The 15,327-nt window shown below is 37.5% G+C and overlaps 1 protein-coding gene across 2 annotated transcripts in view; it reads left to right on the top strand.

Moving 5' to 3' along the window:
- The window catches only part of orb (polyadenylation element binding protein orb), a 149,218-nt gene that overhangs the window by 1,149 nt on the left and 132,742 nt on the right, over positions 1-15,327 (top strand). The gene's annotated exons all lie outside the window — the stretch shown is intronic.

Here is a 15,327-nt window from a genome sequence, read left to right as displayed (position 1 = left end):
CGATTTCTACTGATGCGAAATGAAAATCATATTTTAAAGAGCTACGACTGATTTAGCAGGCTAAACTATATGAAAACAATTTCAGAGTTCCAAAGAGCATTAGAAAGAATTATTGAGATTCTGAGGACCAATGACATATAAATTTTGAAAATCATATGTCAAATAACCAATAAGCTTGGAATTGAAGGGCGGAATTTTGCTATTTTTTTTTTCAAGCCAGTCGAACGTGTGCTTGGTTCCATTAAAAGTCTAATGAAATGTAGAAAAACTTTTGGGAATACTGTCCATTACAGCCCTAATATTTTGGCAGCTTTGGAAATGTAGGTTTATGTATTTTTGAATAAATGGGCGCCGCACTACACCTCGTTGGGCTCTCCCTAGAACACCTAACTGCAACCAAAGGGAACCTAAACCGATTTCACAGATAAATTTGATACGCTGGAGTTAGTTTTCGGAAGAATATTGTTTCTATTCCATGTTAACCAATATTTTAAATTGTTTCAAATCGATCCTTTTGTCTTCGGTATTCATATTTAATACACGATATTTTAACTATGATATTTTCAGTTACTAAGTTTCCTAACCATAGTATCGTCTCTTCTTGAAGGTATGACTCCGCCGAACGGTAAAAGACATTAGATCTCTTTTTCTTTAACCATAAATTATCTGTATTTTAAAAAATACTCTCAAAAGTTCTGGTAAATAATTCTTTTTGATCTAAAAGACATGGACTCCACTTAAAATCACCTGTTGTAGCTCTCATTTTCTAGGCCGGTGGAGCTGGTGGGTTTGAAATTTCTTTCTTTGCAAACACACAAGATTGATAGCTATAAAATATTAGAGTTTTTTCTTATAAATTTGACCTTTTCGGGGAGATGACAAAATATTCGTTCTGCTTTTAGAATCAAAGATATTTTTTATCCCTTTATTGAAGTGTCTACGAAACACACAACACTAAGTTTTGGAGCGTTTTTGAACGATTATTGAAAATATGAGAGAAATGGGGAATACACAGCCCTACAAATTTAGAACCAGCAATGAGCTGATACTTTTCTGAATACCACTAGTCTCTCTGACTACGCTGGACGTGAAAAATAATTTAACTCAGCCAGGTGAGATGCCTTGCTACAGGCACTAGAAACACCTTGCATAGTATTTCCATATTTGCCGGATCTCTTAAGGAACCTCCTGAGAAACCGGTTTCTAGCGTATGAAACGATTCAGGGTAAAGAAAGGTAGAGATAACAGTTTTCATAGCCGTGCTACTTACCGGAACGCATCGAATGGTCCGACTAAAGATCATGAAAATCGATACCACAACAACAACATATACGAGTATCTACTCGCTGCTGAAAGAAGGGGAAATATCCCATGGGCGCATAGGCGATGTTAATACTTTAAAAACCTGCAAATGCAAGTGGATGAAAACAATTATTAATGCCCATGATGTAATAATAAAGGTGATGTCAATAACAAAACCTCAATTTTTCGATAGCTTTATTTTCCAGTATTTACTTGTATTACAAAAGTATTAGATTCCCCAAAAAATGTGTTTTCTGCAAATTTTTTTCTATATTCTTTTGGGGAACACAAAGTTACGTTAATCTTTTTGGCTAAACAATTCTAGAAGCGGCTTATGTAGTTATAATATTTCTAACCGTATAGTAAAATCTACTCCGATCGTAGTAGAACTCAGGCAGTTCGGTATGATAGTCAATCCTTTAAAATATGCATGCCAAACTAGTCAGAATAAGGGAAAACGTCAACGGGATGAGAACACCTGAATATTAATTTCATTATGTTAATGCCAATGATAGGTTTTTTTTCACTTGGAAATTTTTAGGGTTTTTGTCTTAATGTAAACCAAAAAAATTTTTTTTCGTGATACAGAGGAAATCTTGAGAAAGTTATTGGATAAAAATGATACACCCTAATATATGTACATATGTATTGCAAACTAATTTCACATGCTTTTATGCATAAACAAATTGTTAGTGTTTTAAATAGTTGTATGAAAATTGTAACAGTATTGTCATCGAAAGAAATCAAAAAAACAAATAGCGAAGAATTGATAAATGAGAAAATTTTAAAAACGAAATATGGTATATAAGAGAATAAAAGAAAAGTAGTGGAAACCACTTGCAGCTGTTCCTTGCAATATTTTATCAAAGTTTTTAAACTTATTATTTTGGTAAGCTTTATATAATTTTTATAAAAAAAAATTAACTAAATAATATGGGAAGTAATGGCAGGTCGTGTTGTAAAAACTTCTTATAGAAATCATTATTTCTAGAAAATTGCTTAAGCTTATTTTTGAAAGCTCGCAAAACTAGTTTAAGATAAGCAGCTTTAATATTGTCTAGAATTGATAAAAATAAAAAATTTTTGTATCAATTCCACACAGCAACGTACGTGAAACTCCGTATCCGTATGATTCAAGGCGAATTCAGTAAAGGTGGTGTTGTCCCATCAGCTGATTGCTTTTTCTTCATAATCAATGCAATTTTTTTTTGACTTAACATTTTTCTGCACTGCGAATTGCGTTGAATTCGTTTTCCCATCACCTTGTATGGACTCGCCTTGGGATGATTTGAAAAAATATAATTGCAAAGCAAGGCGAGTTCAATACCAGAGACTTGGTACAGCAATGTTAGGTTAGGTTCAGCTGGCCCGTCCATGAGGACCTCACATAGACTGAATGAGTCCGTAGTGTTACCAGACGTTTGTTTAACGACCAAACTGAAAAAACCCATCAAACACCATGACCTATCTTATAAATTAAGTCCATCCTCTTGGCAAATACTAGAAGCTTTCTAGGACCTATGCCACTTGCTGCTTCTAGATCTGACAGCTTTATCACTCCTGATAGCTGGAGTCCTAGCCGGGAAAGTGCAGCGCTCGAGCACAAAATGTACTCGCTCATATCCTCCTCCAACCCGCGCTCCCTACTCTGCTATCACTGACCAAGCCTAATTTAAAGGCATAGGAGCAACTTTGGTAGTCTAGGGTTGTACGACCAACACATAATCTTCGGCACTTTACAGCGCCTCGCTTTGAGCCACGCCTTTCCCACTTGGTCGATCATGCGCCCCTCTCGCCTTCTCTTAATCTCGTCCAATCTAATTCAGACGTGTACGAAGCAGGCTTCAAAGGATGCGCCCTACTTAGCTAGTTCATCCGCTTTTTCATTACCATTTTTACCATATGCCCCAATTCTTTCCGGGGATTCCTTACACCCTAACACACTTTCAGATGCTGTGATATGCGAGGTTACTGCCTTATTTGCTGCTTAGCTGTCAATATAAAAGTTAACACGGCTGCAGTTTAAAATATTTTCTTCCAGTGCTTCTCCTGCTAATAGGATCTGTTTATTTCCGCATCAGCACAGTATACCGCAGACCTACTTCTTCCACTAGTTTAGAACCATCTGTGTACACAGGTATCGCCTTGTCCGCTATTTGTGCACCCTTACGCCAACCACACACCTCTATTGTGGCTTGGTACAGCAAGATCGCAGTTAATAGAAATCAATGCTTGTTTTCTTTTCATTTGATAATCTGTTGTACGGCGAATTGGGTTCAATTATCTTTGCCAGCACCTTGTGTGGATTCGCCTTGCTTGCAAAGTGTCAAATCGTCCGAAATTAAAAATAACGAGAACGAGGAATGACAGCAAAACCCGAATCAGGAGCGAATATAGTAGCAGGTGATGTTATCCTATCAGCTGATCGTTTCTTCTTGATAGTTTCTAAGAAACGCTTTGGCACAGCAATATGTCATTTAATAGATAATATGGATCTTGAGTGGATACGCAGAATGTCAGCCCGATGAGGTACAAATGGTTGTCAATATTCAGCGTTGCCGTTAATGGATTGCTCGCGCCGTTATTGAAATACTCCGGCAATGATTCGATAAAACGTTTGCAAGTCATTTTATGTAAAATACTATACCTGCCGACAAAATTGAGACCCAGAAATGAGCGAGTACTTTCCTAATGGCCTTTAGTATGGTGAATTTGAATCCGGCATCAATACTTCTGTGAGTTGAGATATTGTTCTTTAAATTGTAAGTATTAGTTTTGCGAGATTTCTTTGTACAAATTTTTTTCCACAAATTTAAATTCTACTTTGCGGCATGTTATTTATTTAATACTTGCATATATGTATGTAGACGAGTTCAGCCAACCATGCATTTTCGTCAACGCCGATTCCCTATTCCACATCTAAGGTCCTGTCAAGTATATTGTGCGAAAGATAGAATCCCACCGTTTATTGGCTGACTGGCCCTTATCAGTGCGGCTCAGATCTGCCAAATCGAACAGGCTTCCCAATGCGCAAAATCTGTCCTTTCAAAAAAGGACTGACACATCACCTCTTCGTCAATTTTAAACCCGCCTTCGGTAGCACGAAGAGAACCATATAGGCTAGACATGACAATACACACCTGTTGTGGAAGGGACAATGGCCGTCTATACACATTATATGCCCTTTTTACATTGCCATGTCATTGGAGGCCACACGCAGCAAACTATAGGCCTTGAGAAATTTCACACCCTTGCCCTTACAGCAAAGCCGTCCTGCCACACATGGCAGACTTTAGGGTATACTTATACTCAATAATGTGGGGGATCATTTTAAACTATATGTCGCGAACAAAATAAAAAAATGCAAGGCGCGATAATCTCGTAAGAGGTTTCAGGCCTAGCTTCCGACAGGTTGACCACCTATCGTACGATTTCCTACATTTTATGCTGGGGACCATAATGTAAGCTGAATAACTTTACTGCTCTGAAAAAAAAGATAATGACATATGCAGACGACATTAACAACCATCGGCCTAAACACCCGCGCCTTAGGGCCTGCTTACTTCAAACAGGAAAGAAGTGTTAGTGTTCTTCTTCTTAGAAAGATTTACGCACTCCTACCCGATTGAAACGGCGACTATCGAAGATTTAGCTATGGGCTGTATGAGTTTAATGCATTCGCCCATGGAAGCTGATGAAGTGGGATGCGCAAAGAAAATATTTACAATTATCGATTAAACCGACGTTTTCCCGGCGAAACCAAAAATGTCATACTTGACACAAAATTGATCGGAATTTTTGATATTGCTTTGCCCGCGAATTGAACCCAGGACCTTCAATGTCAAGGGCGTATCCAGCGTATCCAGGGGGGAGGCATTTATAGCGTATTTATAAGTATAAAGAGTAATGACATCTAGGTAAAAGCGAAGCCTGCTTTATATAGACCCAGCTGTGGGCTCCAGGAGTCCGTTAAAATTTTTATTTATTTATCAAGAGCTCCCTAAAATATTTACCATGTCTAGGATTTTGTAATTCAAAATTTTATTGAATTAGATAGATTAATTTAATAGTCAGTACTAGGTGTAATTACTTTAGAGATGTGATCCCCCAAGTGAGTTTCAGATTCAACAAAATTGTATTTTTCCACATATTTTTTTAGTTACAGAGATGTATTTAAATTGCATTACTCATTCTCCGAGTATTAGAAAACCTGCTAAGTATAATTCTTCGTGGATTTATTGTAAATTCATCCAAAATTAGATCTTTTAACTCCGTATCATTTTTCGATGATGATTTGTTGATGATGATTGATACGGCGTGGCTCTTACAATACTCATGTATATTATTATACTTCACGAACGATCGAATCACAAAAGAACTCACAATCCCGTGTATTTTTTGAGGCTTGAATAGAATACAATACAAGCAGAAAACTCCTTTAAGTTTGCTTGAATAAACCATCCATGGCTTGTATATTTCTAGCCAATTGTGATTTAATTTTCTTTTTAAATGGGCTGCATCAGTCGAAAAATCATAGTGTGACCGTGGTACCCAACAATTTAATAGCAGTTCTTTTTTTTGTGCGAAAGTCATAGTGCTTCCGGCTCTGACCCATTCCCCAATGTCATTATGATGTTAATAACATCCTCCTGGTTCCAAGGCACTCTTATCAGAGCTAGTTGGGTTATGTCTTCTTTTCGAAGCTATATTAAGATACATGAGTTGTCGGCTAATAGTGATATAATTAATAAAATCAGACTTACCCACAGAAGTAGAAAAAAACTTCCTAATATCCATAGTTTATATTTCGTTTGCTAATTAAATTCAAACAGAGACCACAATTGTCAGCTGTTTTAATCATTCACGTGTAATCGATGTTTATCGATATTTTCAGAGATGCACAGTATCTGGTGCATTTATGCACCTTATCAGTCTTACTGTTTTTCAAAGTTATTTATCATTTTAGTTACTTTATTAGTAAGAATAGGTAAGTATTATGTATGTGTATGTAGTTATAAAAAATTTATATAAATAAATGTTATTAAGCTCATAATTTGAAAAAAAAAGGTGAGGAACTAAAAACCTTTTATGTTGTTGATGTTTAACTTTCAGTTTTGTGTTCTAAGTTCGCGAAGGGAGGGCAAAGGTCACCCCCCCTGCATACGCCCTTGTTCAGTGTGGTAGGCGAAGCATGCTACCACTACCCCGTCTACCTTCAGCTAAATTCAATCTATCCTACAGTTTAATTCTAACTTAACTAAAGATGATGAAAACGCCCTTAGATGGTTAAACACCGATTTGGTAGGTAAGTGGTTTTTGCGTGGCAGATATCAAGGCTAACACTCAACCCGGTATACGGAATCGAATCAAATCTTAACACATTAATGTAACGATCCTTTGGCTTCTAGGAATAATTCCGCTTGCAGTAACACCTCTTGGAAAACATACGTCGTAAATCACAGAGTGCCCTTAAGTTCCGTGGAGTTCTCCACCGAATCTGACGCTCTTTCTGAATTGAATCTATTAGCTGGTTACTGTATATGGGACACAGCGCAAACAAAAGCGCAAGAGTCGGTACGAATCTGCCTGCTCAACTCACTCTCAATTGCACTTCTCTTTTCGGCTCCTATACAATCGAGATATATATGTTGACCTATTGATAATTTTGTTCAATTTATTCTAAGTGATTTTTAGACCTTCAAAATCTTGGCAAATGCTAGCTGCTTCTAGGCTATTAAAACTAAGTTCAAATTTATTATACATATGTACAACAGTTACGCTTGCTATTGTTCTATTCAAACCTTTAGATATGTATGTATATATGTCGTACTTGCTTTTTATGGCCCCATCAAAGGAGTACAATTGTCAAACATTATCACACATACGTCATGCATTTTGACAATTCCGCCTACCCATCCTTCGAAACTTTTATAATCGCTGAACACTTACACATATGTCGTTATGTTAGGAACTGGCATGCACACACATAGCAAAAAAATTGTGTTAGCCATAATATGGAAAAAAAATTTAAAAAAATTTTCAAGTTAAACGGTTTTATTGAAAACAATACTTACATGAAGTAATAATAATACTAAAAGCTAGAAAATAATAAGGTTGGTCCTACACACAGAGGAAAACTATTGTACCAATAACTTAAAATCGCGTATACCACACCTAAAACTTAGGCATAGTTAATCTACTAAGTTTTTTTATCATCTTAATAAATAATAACTAAATTAGTTAATAAATTGCGAAAGCTTTGTTTCCAGTGTCGAGCATAAATTGTGTAGGTACTTTGGTAGGATGTACAAGTTTCTTGGGCCCCATACAAAATTCTTTAACTAAGTCAACTTTGTTCGATTTACAATTGTTTTTTCTCTGTGTGTAGGTTCTAGTCATCGCACTCCTCATCAATCTAGGTCGTTGATCATGCAATTAAATAAAAGCATTGGGCGTGTGAAATTTCTAAAAGGTGAGGCGTAGCATAACCTTATTAAGGTTGGTCTTATATATGACTATCAATAGAAATTTTATTATTATTACTTCATGTAAGTATTGTTTTCAATAAAACCGTTTAATGATATATATTGGAGAATGAAAATCGACACTGATGATGGCACAACGCCGAAACCGGTTTGTCTCAAAACCAAATTTGACAAGGGATGACGGAAAATCGTTCCAATATACATCATTTATCCACCCTGTCGGAAAATCATCCAAACAAGATAAGTCAAAACCGTTTAACTTGAAATTTTTTTAATTCTTTTATTTTCAAGTTTTTAGTATTTATTTAATTGCCTATTATTTCTGATTCTATTTAGTTCATTTAGTGACTCATTATTACATGGACTCTTTCCTGACAATTTGCAACAATCTAAGTCCTGAATACTGTAACGAATTTCGGGAAATTCCGCTTATTTGCAATCTTCTACTAACGTTCGTATCGCTAAACTGTTGAATAAATAACTCCAATATTCAATAAAGCAAATGTTCTTTATTAGATTACTTTGAAAATACTTCACAATAACACTTATACTTCGCAACTGATAGCGTGCTTAAATCAAACTGATTGCTGTCAACTCATATTTCACTCCTTTTATACTCTCTGCTGTCTCGTTCGCATACTTGTAGGCGTTTCTTCTTCTAGAATTTAGTACTTAGTTACCAGATATAAACTTCCAGCTATAAACTACAGATGCACGTTTAAAGCTTCTCGCATAGCAATATGCGCGTAGGTATACATATATGTTAGTAATACTTCCACCGATGATTGCATACTTTTGTGAGTATCTCAGATATATGTATGTGTTTGTGCGTATCTCTCCGCGGCTTCTCCGCTGCTTGTGTGATGTTATACTTTTTTTGTTCTTCCAGTTGAGCTTCTATTTTGGATGTAATCTGTGTCGACATTTGTGAAATGCGTGTGTCTTGTGCTTCAATCTTTGATGTTATGCGTGTCTCTTGTGATTCCAATTGGGATGTCACTGTCCATGTTTGAGCAGATATTGCAGCCAGAATTATGGTCAAGTCTGTGCTCGTAACTGTCTGCGATGTTTCTTTTTTCTCTTCAATTTTGTTTGTTGTCTCGTTCCCATCAGGATGAAAGACATACTCGTCCACATTAATTCCTTCCAACTCCATAGCATCTCGTAGCCGTGCTTGGAGTTCGACCTTATTGCCGGTTGTATGCAATCCACCGTTCTCGAACTCCTTTTTCAATTAAATAAATAAAAAAATAAATTTAAGGCGCGATAACCTCCGAAGAGATCTAAGGCCGAGCTTCTCTTCCAATTTGCGTCGTGCTCCTCTTGATTTTCCCTACAAATTGACCGGACGGGACCTACATGCTTTATGCCGACTCCGAACGGCATCTGCAAGGCAGATGAGTTTTCACTGAGAGCTTTTCATGGCAGAAATACACCCGGAGCACTTGCCAAACACTGCCGAGGGGCGACCCCGCTTAGAAAAATTTTCTTCTAATTGAAAAACCTTATTTCTAAAATTTTGATGTTGCTTTGCCCGGGAGTTGAACCCAGGGCATACGGTGTGATAGGCGGAGCACGCTACCATCACACCACGGTGGCCTTTTTCAATTGCTGGATCCTTAATTCATTTAACTTTGCCACGTCCTTGTTGTATTCGAAATCTTCAGAATTTATTCAACAATTCTTCTTCTGATGCCAATTGCAATGAATTTCGGGAAATTCCGCTTATTTGCAATCTTCTACTAATGTTCGTATCGCTAAACTGTTGAATAAATAACTCCAATATTCAATAATGCAAAATGGTCTTTATTAGATTACTTTGAAAATACTTCACAACACTTATACTTCGAAACAGGTAGCGTGCTTAAATCAAACTGATTGCTGCTTACTCATATTTCGCTCCTTTTATGCTCTCTGCTGTCTCGTTCGCATACTTCTAGGCGTTTCTTCTTCTAGAATCTACTTAGTTAAGAGATATAAACTTACCAGCTACAAACTACAGATGCACGTTTATAGCTTCTCGCATAGCAATATGCGCGTGTATATATGAGTAATACTTCCACCGATGATTGCATACTTTTGTGAGTATATCGGATATATGCATGTGTTTGTGCGTATCTCTCCGATGCTTGTATGTGCATATGCGTAGACATAAAGATTGATTTGTTTATATACATACATACCAGTGACTGCTTAGTATCGGCCTAGATATGATCGTATCCCTTAGTGTTGCTAATATTCGTCACAATATATAATCCTTCCAAAGACTTTACTCCACTCTGCGCCACGTATGCTTGTCCTTCCTCCAACTCCAAAATATTTTGATGTCACTTCTACCGGACTGTATGTAATATTTGTTCCAAATACGAGCGAAATCGGACATCATAGGTCGCTTTCTATTCATGTATGTATTATGTGTTCCAAATATGGACCAAATCGGACCACAAATACGATTTTTTTGAATATCTCGAACCTTGCGCAATCCAGCGGCAATATTTTTCACAGGCCGTTTTCTATTCATGTATGTATTATGTGTTCCAAATATGAGCCAAATCGGACCCCAAATACGATTTTTTGAAATATTTCGATCCATGCACCGCCTATCGGAGTTTTTTGTTTCTTATTCTGAACTATATTCCAAGTTCCAACCTGTAGCTTATCGCCAAGTTACTTAAATTTCAATTACAAAATTCGTGCCGGCCAGCCAGCCTATCAAGGCAAGCTAAATAAAACCTGCTTGCTCCCGTGGTAATTGTAAACTATGGAGTATCTTCCAATACGTATTTAAATAAGTTCATTCCACTTACTTTGCGCGCCCCTTCTACTTCACAAAATTTCCCTGAGGTTGGATAATAACAGGTATTCACCTGATGTCGGATATAACTTACAGAACTATAAGGGTGGATAATAGTTATATAATGATGTTGGAATCAATTGGAGAACCATTCGAAGACTGGATAAATACTTTGTCGATGTTTCTTGCGGTGTTATAAACGTACGGTAAGAAATATTGTATAAGACTGAGTAAGAAATATTGTATAAAATTGAGTAAGAAACATTTTATACAATTGGCCGGTCCACGCGGACCTCAGATAGACTGAATGACCCCATAGTGTTAACAGATTGTATACAATTAAACTTCTAACAAATTTAAGACCTTACGTTGTAAGCCTTATAATCAAATGAAGTATGAAATGACATAAACCTTATATAAGGTGCACAAGTTTTGATGGCTACATACACACATACGCTTACATTATGGAAAAGCTAGACATTTGCCGGCTTTCAGAGCACGTCTTTTCACATCCCAGCTGTTGCTATACAATATATAATGTTCTATTTCAGGCTTCATGACACTTTCACCCCTCTTCACTACTTCTAACCTTATACACATACAAACTAACCACTTACTACGCCCTTCATTTACACACTTCACACCAACAACAGTCATCTCATCATACCATTATGACTTGACGCTTAGTGTACATTTTCTCCATTACCGTAGTAAAAGTTTTTGAACCAACACAGATGAGATGATAGTGCGTGTGTGTGCACGTTCAGTATGTAATGCGCTCTGGGCTAAAAGTCTTAAATTTTTGGGAAAACTAAAACTTATATGTTCTCCGGCTCCGCCTATCACACCTAAGGTATTGGGCTCAAGTCCTTGGCAAAGAAACATCCAAAATTTAGAGAAAAGTTTTTCAATTAGAAAAGGAGCACGACGCAAATTGGAGGTGAAACTTGGCCTTGTAGGTAAATCGTGCCAAATATGTTTTTATCTTCAGTTTCCCCAACAAACACCCAGTTCAATTGATAATTGTGAATATCTACCTGCAAAAATCGTTGGATCATGTGGTCCACTGGAGTACTTACCATTATACTCCACTGTAATGCATGTTTCTACACGAACATATTGTAAGCCGATCATTGCTCGTTTTTAACGATTGTAATCACTACACGATGTTTATTGGACTGTGGGTACTCCATGGATTACTCTGACGTAATGCTGAGCTGGAGTATATGGTCCAGTCCTAGGACATCGCAATGTTAATTGGACCATATTTTTTGTATGAATTGTGGTTAATTTTGGAGCACTCGCTTGGTCCATAGCGATTTTTGCAGGGTTTTCTTTGCTCCTACCACCTTCTCGGAGCACAACGCAAATTGGAGGAAAAGCTCGGCCTAGATATCCTCGGAAATAAATCGCGTCAAGTATTTATTTTCTATACTGATTTTCAATGAACCTTTTACTTACATATATACAAATTAGTTACTTACTTAATAGGCGCTTAACCGTTCACACGGTTATGGCGGTCCAACAAAGCGCGCCAGTTGCGTCTTCGCTCTGCTAACTGGCGTCAATTGATCAAAGCAAGGTAATTGAATTTGTTTTCCACCTGGCCCTTCCAGCGGATTTGGGTTCGCCCTCTTCCTTTGGTCCGTAAATCTTTCGAAGAATTTTTCTCTCGAACACTCCAAGAGCCGCTTCACCTGATGTTGCCATAGTCCATGCCTCTGCATAAAACAGGATGGTTATGATAAGTGACAAGTACAAATTAGTTACGATTTTAAAAATTCAAAATAGTATCAGTCACCAAGTACACACTCCGTGGAAGAAGTGTAAGCATCATCTTCCGGCTCTTATGGAATATCTCCCGATGGTAAAATATGAAAAGAAGCACGTAGAGGTACTTTTCACTGCTATGCGATCTCTCTTTGTGCTTTTGCTTTATACTCCACCTATCTATTTTGCTGGGGAACTCAATATACGCACAGAAATTCTTCAACAAACTCCACGCACCCTGTGAAGTTCACACTTATAGATCTTCAACATATTCCTGTACTCGTCCCTGCACGTTTCAATACTTTTGTCGCTTCTAAAATCTGTTCCACCTGCCTCTTCTCGTGACTCAGATTCTTGCTGCATTGTTTTTCCCCTGAATCTTCTTAGGGAGCAAGGGCTGTTAAGTGTAGTCCTTCGCGCCTTTGATAGGTACTTCTTTAATGACAACCCCTTTAGGTAGTGCAAGTTTTATTTCTGTTTCTGGAGTTTGGCCCAATCCGTTGACATAGGGTTTCATTAAGGGTCCTCCCTTCTCTACTACGCATAACAGCTACTTAGTTGGTTGGCTCCTGTGCTGACCGGCCGAAAAGATTGTGTCCAAATAGCGTTCTAGATACCATTTTGGTGCGCTCTCTTCGGGCGTCAGTCGCCTCGGACGGTTTGCCTCGCCACATCACTCAACCTCTCATTTATGTAACAATTTTCGAATTGCAGTGGAATTTCAGTTGAGAAATATTTTGTTCGTCACTTGGAAGAAAAATTAAAAGATACAAGTAATACATTCTTATTGAAAATGATTTGAATTTAAACTCACAATAATATTATTTTTCTTTTGCTCACAAAATTATACCACTTGCGCCACAGTGCAAAAGCATGAAGTTTAGAGTGAGGTTTAAAGATGAGGACGTGTGAGCATGGGCACGACTACTCGCCTTCACGCAATTTTTACTGCCATACACACTACATTATAAGCACTATGCGCTACTTTATTCTATTCTATTTTGTTCTATTCTATTTTACTCTCTTCTATCTACTTTACACTATTCAACTTTGTGGGAACTGTGAATGCCATTGCTGTTACTGTTAGCGGCATTATATCTGAATGTGTAAGCTTTTGTTGTTGCAATTGCTACAACTTTAAATATTTATATGTACAGTGAGGTGTAGAACAAAAGTAACTCGTATCCAGTCCAGTCGTGCCCGCGTTTCGAATAATTTAGTAGGGTCTGGAAGTTTCGGTATTGTTTGGTATCAATTCTTATTTTTGTACCGTCCCGGAATTCTTGAGCAACTGTGACAATTATCTTGCCTTGACTCATGCTGACTACAGAAGTCCCTTCAGTCTTATGAAGTAAAATTTACCGCTCAGAATAATCTTAACATTCAAGAATTAGAAATTATTCTTTGAGTTTTATTAAGAAGAACCATTGCTTTCACAAAAACTATTATTTAAAAAAATAAATAAATAAATCAAATATAGGTTAGGTTAGGTTGAACTGACCGGTCCATGAGGACCTCACATAGACTGAATAAGTCCATAGTGTTACCAGAAATTTGTTTTAACGACCAAACTGAAAACCCCTATCAAAAACCAAGACATATGTTATAAAATAACTCCATCGTCTTGGAAATACTAGAAGCTTCCTAGGATTTAAGCCACTTGCTGCTTCTAGATCTGACAGCTGTATCGCTCCTAATAGCTGGAGACTTAGCCTGGCAAGCGCAGGGCAAGAGCACAGAACGTGCTCGATCATTTCCGCCTCCAGCCCGCACTTCCTACATCTGCTATCACTGATCAAGCCTAATTTAAAGGCATGTGACGCCAGAGGGCAGTATCTAGTCAGAATACCCGTCATGAGTCTACAGTCCTCTCTTTTTAATGATAGAAGCAACTTTGTTAGTCTAAGGTTGTAAGACCTGCACACAATCTTCGAGACTTTACAGTCCGCGCTTGAACCCACGCCTTTCCTGCTTGGTCGATCATGTGCACGTCTCGCCTTCGCTTAATTTCTCCCAGTCTAATTGGGACGTCTACGGAGCTAGCTTCAAGGGATCCGGCCTTTTCAGCTGTTCATCCGCTTTTTCATTCCCATCTATTTCCATATGCCCTGGGACCCAATATAGATGTATGCTTCTCCCTGTCCCGATTCTCTCCAGGGACTGCTTACACTCTAACACGCATTTAGATGCTGTGCTATGCGAGATTATTGCTTTAATTGCTGCTTGACTGTCAATATAAAAGTTAACACGATTGCAGGTTGGGCTATTCATCAAATATAATTAATATATAAAATAAACATAAAACAAATATCCTTGTCAGAGAAAGCCTCGGCTTAAAATCGGGTCTGAAATATAATTTTTAAAAATTCTTACTTAATTCACCCGTTTAAACAGGTTCCGCTAAAACTCGATATTAAATTAAACCGATAAATTTTCCGTAGCAAATCGATAACTTTTTGATAACATACCGATAACTTTTCAATTACTAATCGAAAACTTCTCGTAAGTGAATCTATAGTTTTGTTTAAATAAACTGATAACTCGCCGATAAAAAATGAGTAAATCACTAATAACATTTGTTATCGATAGTTAACACCTCACTAACAACTCGTCTTTTCCGCGTTGACTACACTATTATGTACAACAAACCTATAACACGTCGATAAGTGGTTTGGGTGCGGGATGGCCTAGAAGATTCAATGGCGTCATATTAAACCGTTCCCGAAATGTTCGGGCTAGTAAGTATCGAATCTATATCTGGTAAAGGATCATCAACATGGATAACACTCCCCAAAACCGGTTTCGACATTGCGTTATCAGTTTTGTTTTACCTTTTGACATTGATGATGGTGCAATGCCGAAACCGTTTTGTCTCCAAATCATATTTGACATGGGATGACGGAAAATCGTTCCAATATACATACATCTATACGATCCTCTTTCCAGCATGCAAGGATTGTAAGATGGAAAGCTCGT

Source organism: Eurosta solidaginis, chromosome 1 (assembly GCF_040869045.1).
Source record: "Eurosta solidaginis isolate ZX-2024a chromosome 1, ASM4086904v1, whole genome shotgun sequence".
Taxonomy (NCBI): Eukaryota; Metazoa; Arthropoda; class Insecta; order Diptera; family Tephritidae; genus Eurosta; species Eurosta solidaginis.
Note: the sequence above shows the minus strand (reverse complement) of the source record. Positions and strands in the feature narration are given on the sequence as shown.